The 9,881-nt window shown below is 47.5% G+C and overlaps 1 pseudogene; it reads left to right on the forward strand.

Annotated features, from left to right (window-relative positions):
- Window positions 1-244: 244 nt before the first annotated feature.
- On the forward strand, window positions 245-9,544 carry LOC147459419 (uncharacterized; annotated as a pseudogene).
- The last annotated feature ends 337 nt before the right edge of the window (window positions 9,545-9,881 follow it).

Raw genomic sequence — 9,881 nt, forward strand, 5'->3', positions numbered from 1 at the left:
GCGTATCATGGTGTGTGTTTGCTAGGGATAGGGGTGCTGTGAGATCACTGAGCTATATAGAGGCATCAAGTTTATGTGCTAATGGTTTTCCCATTTTCCCCTTTCCATCTTGTGGTGCCCCCACTGAGGACCCATTGATTGCTTCCTAACAAGGTTCTTGTGAGTCAAGATGAAGCAGGAATTTGGTCCAGTGTTCAAAGGAGATGGATATGCTGACGATTGGATAGCCGATTTTGAGCTATTTATGCTGACAGTATTGCGGATGCCAGGTGATGAAGCAAAGCTCTAGACTCTACCTTTGGTGCTGTGAGGTAAAGCAAAAGTTTGGTTGGATGGCTTAGAAGATGCACACAAGCAGACTTGGATCGGATTTTGCGAACAGTTCTTACAAAGGTATCGAAAGGTGGTGTCGGCTTCGGAAGCAGATGCCAAGATCAAAGGCTTGTAGCAAGACGTAAGTGAAAATTTTGATGCTTTTGTTGATAAATTTGAAGCTTTTTGGGGGGATTTGGCTGCTGCTACCCAAGAAACCAATGAGGGATATTTGAAGCTTGAAAGGTTTCTATCATGTTTGCATCCCTATGTTTGTGAGAGAGTCGATTATGAAGATCCAAGGACTTATGATGAAGCCGTCAGAATTGCCAAAGCAAAGACTCGAAAGATGAAGAAAAAGATGGAGGCAGGATTGCTACAGTCAGCAGTCACGGTAGCCAGTGGACCCAGGCCCAAACAGGTTGAGGAGCATCAAAAGGTAAAAGCTCATTTTCTTGATATGCATTTGATCAAAGCACGTGAAGCTTTTGCCAGGATAGAAGAGGTAGAAGAAGTGCCAACCAGGGCTCAAAAGGTGTAGCGAGGTATATTCAGGGCACCACATAGTTTGCTTCCTCAAGAGTGCGAGGTCATAAAATTTTTTCAAGAAGAGGTGCGAGTTCCAGAACCAGCAACGAGGAAGGTAGCAGTGGTCCAAGAATTGGCAAGATCAAAAGAGGAATCCGACAATTTTCATAGTTCCAGCAGTAGTTTGGACACAGATAGCATGTGGGAGACAAAATCCCGGTCTTCCAGGTATTAAACTTATGATGTTTTTCGTGTAGATAAAGTGGAGAGAAATGTATGCGAGTTTCCTCTCAACCATTTGAAAGTCGAAGAGAAGCATAGTGCAGATGTGGAGATGCCTTGTGTGAATCTACCTGTCGAGCAGCCATCTCTTGTGTCTTGTGATGGTGAGTCTCTATTGGAGGAAGAGGTATGGGTTGATGGTGTATCAGACCTAATTGAAGAGCAGGTTTTTGAGGATGACTTGCAGGAGCTAGAAGCAGAAGTGGAGGTATGTTCAGTTGATTTGTTTATGCAGTGGGTGGGGCAACCTTGCCTTGGTGAGCATGTCGAGAGCTAGCTCTGGCAGATGACTCTATGGAAGATGATACAGGTGCAGCCTATAAGAGTGAGGCTCCATGCACAGAGGAAGGTGACACCAACCTTGCAGATGATGCGATGTTTGTAGAGCAGGTTGTTGCTCTAGCAGGTCATGTTCTTGAGTATGAAGGGATGGTTTTGGAGCCATGTTTAGAAGATTTGGATAGAGGTTTGCAATAGGATCGGGTTTGCTTGGCTATGCAGCAGGTGGAGGAAAATGGCAGGGCCTTGCTATTTTATGTGATGCTATGGATACATGTGTTATTGGAGGTTTCTTTGAATGTATTTTTGTGTCAATGGCGAGGTTTTTTTGAAGTGGAATATACTATGGAAGGTTCTGTAGCAGATGACATGATAGCAGCTTATGGTACCAATGCTTCAAGTGGTTGAAAGTATTCTTATGGTGGACACGAAGACTTATGGATACAGGATGAGGAAGCTCCATGCTATGAAGAGCTGGAAAGATGGCCTGTCTATTGGCCTACAAGTGCAAAGGAAGACTTGAAGATACATGCTTTACAGGTGTATTGTTACCATATACATGTGGTAGTGATGTGTGTGAACACATTAGGACCGCCGGGGCATTTTTTACCTCTTTAGGAGGTTTTTTCCCCCTTGCATTGTATATACGCCCATCACTCTAGGGCTATCTATCTTTCCATTGCACACTAAGTTATACACTCTCTATTGTGTGCCTTGAGCTTCCTTTGTCTTCTCCAAGCTGTGTGTGTTTCTCTGCAACCCATCCAACAATTGGTATCAGAGCAGGTTGCATCCTCCCGGGCTTAGTCGCCAGCTGCTTCAGTACACGCCTGCTCACTTTCTTCGATTTCAATGAGCTTTGGCAAGCGTTCGCACGTCGACAAATACTTTGGGTAAGCTCGTAGAGCTTGGTCTGCTCATATTTTTTTATTTGGGCTCATTTCAGCCTCCGTTTCCACTACAGGTAGTACTTCATAGGCTATTTCATCATTTTATGCAGAATTTCTGTCAGTGCCGCTTTCTGCATAATAGGTGCCTTATAGTCTTCTACGGTTTGTGCTATATAGCACGTGTTGTTCCCACTCTGTTTCTCCTATTTTCGGGCAGTTTTCACACCAGGTGCAACACTTACCATGGCTAACAACAACAACACAGATGTGTTCAAGATGTTTGCTGCTGAGGATAGGTTGGATGGGGACAACTACCCTATGTGGGCTTATATGATGCAACATGTTCTTGTGTCAAAGGGTGTCTGGAACATTGTGCAGGGCATTGATGTACGTCTTGGTTCTGAGGATGTAGGCGATGTTGAGGATGTTGCAGGTCTTGCTGCAAGGATTGCTGCTGTTAGAGTCGTTTTGCCTACGACAGAACAAGCTCGTTGGGATATTAAGGATACGCAGGCTCATGCATTGATTGCGTTGTCTCTGAAGCACACCATTGTTCCTCACATCCATTCATCAAAATCTGCAAAACATGCTTGGGATATTCTAGCAGGTCTTTATGCAAGCCGCAATGAGGCTAAAATTGCTTTCCTGCGTAAAGAGCAGGAGTCGAAGATTATGCATGAGGAAGATGATATGGACACTTTCCTTGCTAGTGTCAAGGATATCAATGAGCAACTTATTTCTGCAAGTGAAGTCATTTCAGATGGTTCCCTTGTGCAGACTGTTCTTGATGCCTTACCAGATTCCTACCAGAATTTTGCTAGTACTTGGAGACTGATGACCCTAGGAAATCCTGAAGTTGTCAAGTTTGATGCATTATGCACATTGCTGTTGCAAGAGTCACTTTCTAGAAAAAACAGGACTAGGCAGCGTGCAGTTGAACAGGCTTTTATTGCTTCTCAAAGAAAGGCTAGTAACAGTAATGCAGCCACTTCTTATGGTTCTGCTGCTACGAGTGGCAAAAATTGTGTTCCTAATGCTTCTGCTGGCAGCAATTCGTCTGGAAATTTTGGTGATAAGGGAAAAAAGAAGATGCGTTGCCATTATTGTAAATCAAATGATCACTTGATCAAGTCGTGTCCTAAGTTGAAGGCCAAAGAGGCTAAGAAGAAAGAGGGTGGTTCCACTGCAAATGCTAGTTCCACTACAAATGCAGCCATTGTTGAGTCTTCTGTGAAAGGAGACTGTAATGTTGATGTTGATGCAGAATGGACTTTTAGTGCAGAGTGCACTTACAATCTTGTTGTCCATGATGCATGCTTGTCAGTTTGATGCAGATTCACATGTGTGGTATTTCAACAGTGGTGCTCAAAGCACATTACCTCACATCGTGAATTTTTTACCTCTCTCGATTCTATCCCTCATGGGAATTCAGTCACTTGTGCCAACAATGCCTCTTATCCAGTTCAGGGAGTTGGAAAGATTGTGCTTACCTGCTGTAAATGGCAGTTCCTTCACACTTGTTGATGCACTTTATGTACCTGGGATCAAGAAGAATCTCTTGTCTGTATCCGCACTTGCTAGACTTGGACTTGTAGTCAAATTTGTGGATGACAGATATACAGTTCATGATCTCAGTTTTGGTGATGAAATTGTTGCATCTGGGCTTTTGTGCCTACGCATTTCACTCTTACATTGTTTGCCATCTTGGCTTGGCAGGGTGCCGGCCTACTTACCTCTAGACCTAGATGGTGCATCGTCTTTTCACTCATGACGCATATTTGTGCACCACCATCTATGTAGAATTTTGAAATCCGTTGCCCCTTGATGTGAGCGTCCATGGTTGGCAGGATGTCGTCGAGATCCCTCCCAAAGATAGCCCCAGCTATCCTGGGTCTTGATTTCCTGGTACTTACCATTTTCATCCATTGCCTCCTCATTCTGGGAGCAAGGTGGCCAAGTTATCTTCGGGCCCTGCATTAACACATCCTGAACTAAGTCATAGGGTTTTGCATACTCACCTAGTGAGAAGTCCACGATGTCTATCTTCCGCCGCGGTTTAGCTGCTTGCTTGCTAGACACGACCTTCCCTTTCATCTTCTCTTCTCTTTGAGATGCCTCCTCGTGCCTCGCACGCTTCACTCCCATAGCATCCACTTCTTCTACCTTCGCTTTTTCTTTGTACTTCTCTCGAGCTGACTCTTCTACCTTCGCCTTCCCTTTAGCCTCTAAGCTAATCACACTCACTGCTTGCTTCACAGCAGGTGGTGGGGGTAGTGGTGGAATGAGAGGTTGGGGTGGTGGTTGCTGTTGTAAAAGTGATCGAAGGATTTGGACCGGTGGGATTGGTCCTGGCTGCCTAGGTGGTGGTGGTCTTGCTCTTGGTGGAGAGATCTGATTCTGTCTCCCCCCTCTATTGAAATTTTTCCTCCTTGGGTGTGGGCAATAGTACATTCCATGGCCATCTTCCCCGCAATTGTAACAGTGGTACTCTGGGTTCTGCCTTCGTTGTCCCCTTCCTTGTTCTGGGTTTCTGCTAGATGCATGCCCTTGCTGCACCAGATGCACAAATAAACTCTCTAGTTGGGTGGTGATGCGACTCAGCAGATCCTACTGTTCTTCTGATGCCTCCTGCGGTTGGACTCTATGATTGGCTGTTGCAGCCACTGGGGTTGGTCGGGCTGAGCTCGTTTCCTCTGACTCGTTTACTCTTGCTTGCATTCGCAGCTTCTTATCTTTAAGGTGGGCTACTTGAACTGCCAACTCATATGTTGCAGGAAACCTTCCCTTCACCTTCTCTCTAAGCGGCGACCATAGATCACCAATGAAACGGTCCTTCCTTAGGAAATTAGGTGCTCCTTCGCCTTCCTCCAGTGTGGCAACCCATTCCTCCCATAAGTCCACAAACTTTGACTCGTAGGTGGCATACTCCAGCAAGCCTCCCTGCTTTAATTTTGTCAGTAGCTACCATAGCTTCTCCGAGGTTGTGACTCCACCAAACCTCTTTACAAAAGTAGCCCTTAACACATCCCATGCATTCTTGGTAGCCTGGGGCAATGCATTATACCAGGACTTGGCCTCTACTTTCATTAGTAGAGGAAAAATTCTAAATCGTGAAACGTCGTCGTCTTTGTTGAAGACGACACAAGCAATGTCGAAATCATCCAAAAAGTCGGTGGTGAGATCCTCTCTCTTCTTTCCACTGAACGTGGGGAAAGAAATACTTGCCATGGGGGTGACTCAAGAAATTACAAACCTTTCTTTTTTTTCTTTTACATCAACAGTAGCGGCTCATAGCGGCTTTTTACAAGGGTGGATGGATAGGTCAAAACAGGATAAAAATAGAGACATTAAAGGAATGATGGTTATCTAATACGGGGAGAATGATAGGGTTCGGGGAATTGAGGATTTCTCCTAGTACCTCCGCACCGAATAGGTATACGATCTTCTGTTGGTAGAAGACTTTCCTATCCACATAGATATTCACATGCCTATGCTGCAGGACTCTGAACGGGAATGCCGTCGGCCCATTTTCCATCATGCACAGAGGGTGGAATACTTACTTATACTCTTACCGTGCCAGTGTTGATGAGTCGGCACATCCACAAGAGGTCGTCGCCTTTCATGGGCTCTACCTTTCCTTCGTTGCTCAGTACGTACGGGGTGATGGCGACGCGTCTGACCACTCCCAGCCTCTTGGCTAACAGCAATTGCAGGTAATTTCCGTAATCGGCATGTTGCATGAATTCTACTCCATTCAGTTGCAGCTTGTCTCCAGCCGTCTCTAGCCCACTGGGTTTCTCCCGTGGTAGAGAGCTTCTTCAGGATAAGTTGTACAAGGAGAGGAGGAAGGTTCTCCACTCGCTTCCCAAAACAGCGAGAGCAGCAGCCGAACCACTCTTCTCTAGGACATGGGAATCTTCTTACTACTTCTTCTTCTGGATTGTCAAAGTGGATTGGTAACACTCGCATGTGTCGTGCAAATCGGTAGGCGACCTTCCGCCGCTTAGCTTCGGATGACTTATTTTTGACAAAGTGGGTACAACCTGGCTTTCTGAGCTTGAAGCACTTGCTTGGCCAGATGCTTCTCGCTTCGAGGTCATGTGTTTCCATACTGGTTTATCTTCTCCTTGCCTTTGGCTCGATCAGCCCCTTTAGGACACTTTGGAGTTATATTTTTGACCGCAGCTTCTTTAGGAAAAAGAGGTCTCACCGTTTGCTTCCCTTCCTTAACGTGAATGATTTCTTCGCGATGAATGTCTTCGTTGCTGGCACTCATTGACAGTGTGCCTTGGTTGACAACAGTGATAGCACTTCACCAATCTCCCACCTGATGCTTTCGATTTATAGTTAGAACGAGCGACACGAGATGGAGAATTTACCTCTTGAATGCTGATGACACTGCAGCCTAGCAGTAGCACCTCAATGAAGGCGGCTAGTTCCTCCTTCGTCTCCTCTTCTTCCGTCCTCCAGTTAGAAAATTCCTTCAGTCACTCATCCATGGTTGATAGTGGGCGTCACTTTCAGCATTGTAAACTGCAGGGTCTTAGAAAAGCCCTCCTCCGTGGGGGCACCAAATGACGGACGCAAAGCGGACCCCGAACCCCGACGACCTCTAAAACACCAAGGGCCGAATGGCACGCCTTGAGCCTGCCACGGTAAAGTGAACAGGGGGCACCACCTAGCTTTGAGCGGCTAGGATGCAAAACCACGATGATATGAGCACCACAAACTTACACACACACACACACACACACACACACACACACACACACACACACACACACACACACACACACACACACAGAAAGAGATAGAGAGAGATTTGCAAATGATGAAAACCCTCGGGGGTGTGAGGGTGAATTATTTCTGTAATATTTACAAGTGGCATGCCGTGGTGGTAGAGAGGTAGGGAGAGGAGGTGGTGCAACCTACTTGGTGCGTTCTCTAAGACGAATCAATGATTGTGAATACTTACTACCAAGAGCGTGCATACATGTGTGCATCTACCGTTAGAGTCGAGAGATGGATGTGGTTCCCTTCGCATGGTGCAATTCCCAAGGCAAACCCAACACACAAGCCCTCTCCCCGTGATGGTGATATTGTCATCCCACTACCCTCTACCAAATGCTTGGCTCCTCATGAATTGCCCCCCCCCCCGATAGTGACCTCTCAATGCCAATTTATAGGTATTGGTTGCTTGGATTATGGTAATCCCAATGTGGTTAGGGTAAGCTTAATCGGGGAGAAAAAGCAAGTGGTGGGCCCGGTGTGGTTGACCCTTGCTTTGTTTTGGGAGGTTATTAAAAGATGGGAATCTCTAGGTGGGCCTTTGTGACCATCACCTAGAGAGAGGATATTTACAAAAAAATGAAAATTTACAATGGCTCGGGTGAAAACTGAAGATAATGATGAAAATAACCTATAAATTACTAGGATGGCGTCGTGGTTGCGTGTTGCCGACGAATGGTGTGCTGCTGGTGCGTCGGTGTTGAGCGTACTTCTTTTCGGAGTCAACCGGGGCATGCCTTTGGCGCATTTTCTCTTTTTGTTGTTGGCGGCGCGTGCTTTGGATCCTTCTTCTTTATTCGTCGATGTCATAGTCATTTTTCCTCCTTTGTATTTGTGATGCGGTGCGTATATGCATGTGTGTGTATGTATTTGTGCATGAGGGCGGGTGTGTGTGTATGTATATGTATGTGTGTGAGAAAACGTGCGTGGGAAGGAGAGCTTTATATATATATAATATATATATATATATAGTTTTTTTGTTTTCTCTTTTTTTTTGTTGATGGCGGACGACCGGCGGCCTGCTTCTACTGCGGGAGGCGAATGGGGGGGGGGGGGAATGGGGTAGGAGTAGAGTGTGTGTGTGTGTGTGTATTGTGTGTGTTGCGGTGCGTGAGCGCCCGGGTGGGAGAGAGGGTGGTCCTACGGACTGAGCGCACAGTGTCGAAGCAGAGAGAGGGGAGGGGGGGGATGATTTTGTGTGTGTGTGTGTGGTGAGAGAGAGAGAGAGAGAGAGAGAGAGAGAGAGAGAGAGAGAGAGAGAGAGAGAGAGAGAGAGAGGTCCTATTGCTGTTGTCCGTGAGAGAGAGAGAGAGAGAGAGAGAGAGAGAGAGGAGAGAGAGAGAGAGAGAGAGAGAGAGAGAGAGAGAGGATTCCTCATGCGTGGTCTAAACGCCCGAGTGAGAGAGAGAGAGAGCGGTGTCCGCGGACTGAGCTGAGAGAGAGAGATTGTGTGGGAGAGGGAGGGGTGAGGTGTGTATAAGAGAGAGGGAGAGAGTGTGAGGGAGAGGGAGGGGTGATGAGGTAGTGGGGTAGGGGAGATGTGTGCGTGTGAGAGAGAGGGGGGGTTCTACTGTCTTGCATGGGAGCTTGAGGACGAGGGGAGGGAAACAAGTCAATGGGTGGGAGTGAGGGAATATATCAGCGGGCCAAGAGGGGGGGAATGAGGCCGAGGGGAGGGGAATGATGCCGAGGGGAGGGTGAGGCGAGCGGGTGAGGAAGAGGAGGAGGGGTCGGGGAAGGAATATTGGCGGGCCAAAAAGGGGGGGTAATGAGAGTGGGGGGGGGGGGGGGGGGGGGGGGGGGGGGGGGGGGGGGTTTCCATGCGTCTCACACCGAGGGAGCACGAGAGAGGGGTCGGGGAGGGAATATTCAAAGCTTCCGCCTGGCCGGGGGGGTTTTGAGAGTGGGGGTAATTGGGAAAGAGGATAATAGGAGGGGGGGGGGGGGGGGGGGGGGGGGGGGGGGGGGTTATGGGGGGGGTAGGGGGGGGGGGGGGGGTATATGTAGGAAGAATGAGGGAGAGAGAGAGAGGGGGGGGTGTTATTCATCAATGCCCGTCGGCGGCGGGGGGGGGGGGGGGGGGGGGGGGGGGGTTATTGAGAGATGGGGGATCGGAAAAATGTGTTTTCTTTTTTCTTTTGTTTTCTTTGATTTTCAAAATTCGGCTATCAGTGGCTATGTTTGGCGTGTGCAAGGGGGCCAAGTCCGAAGTTTTTTTTTAAGCTATTAATATGAAAAAAAAACGAATCTTTTGTCTATTGCAGTCGACGCTGCCAATCGAAAGGGAAGGGCGGGCCACCTGGATGGTTTGCATGAGGGAAGGTCGCCAGATGGCTTACATGAGGCAAGGAGAGCTGCCAAAAGGCAACGCTGCAGTTGGTAGTGGAGGAAAGAAGTGGCCGCTAGGGGCTGAAGAGAAGGTGCATGGGGGTCGAATCATAAGGATAATGCCATATCCGACATAGAGGATCGAAAGCAAAGGAGGCAAGGAGTCAATCGAGCACGGAAAGTGGGGGATGAATAGTGTGTTCAGAGCATCATACCCCTTCTTTATGAGGAATCATGCCTTGATATTTGTTCGCTTTACTTTCAAGTTAATGTTAATTTGCTCCATCGCTTTTGTGTCTAGTTGTATGTCAGACATATGGGCACTTTCGATGTGCGTTGAGTGAGGGTTACCTCTATTGTTTTGTGACATATGCAAGCTTATGTAATCGGCCTTTTCTTGTGAGGTGTTGCCTGAGCCCGGATTAGGTTTTTTGTGGATGGAAGTGCTCTCTGACGAGTTGAGGTAAAGGTTAT

Source organism: Adiantum capillus-veneris, chromosome 4, assembly GCF_014529385.1.
Source record: "Adiantum capillus-veneris isolate H3 chromosome 4, ASM1452938v2, whole genome shotgun sequence".
Lineage (NCBI taxonomy): Eukaryota > Viridiplantae > Streptophyta > Polypodiopsida > Polypodiales > Pteridaceae > Adiantum > Adiantum capillus-veneris.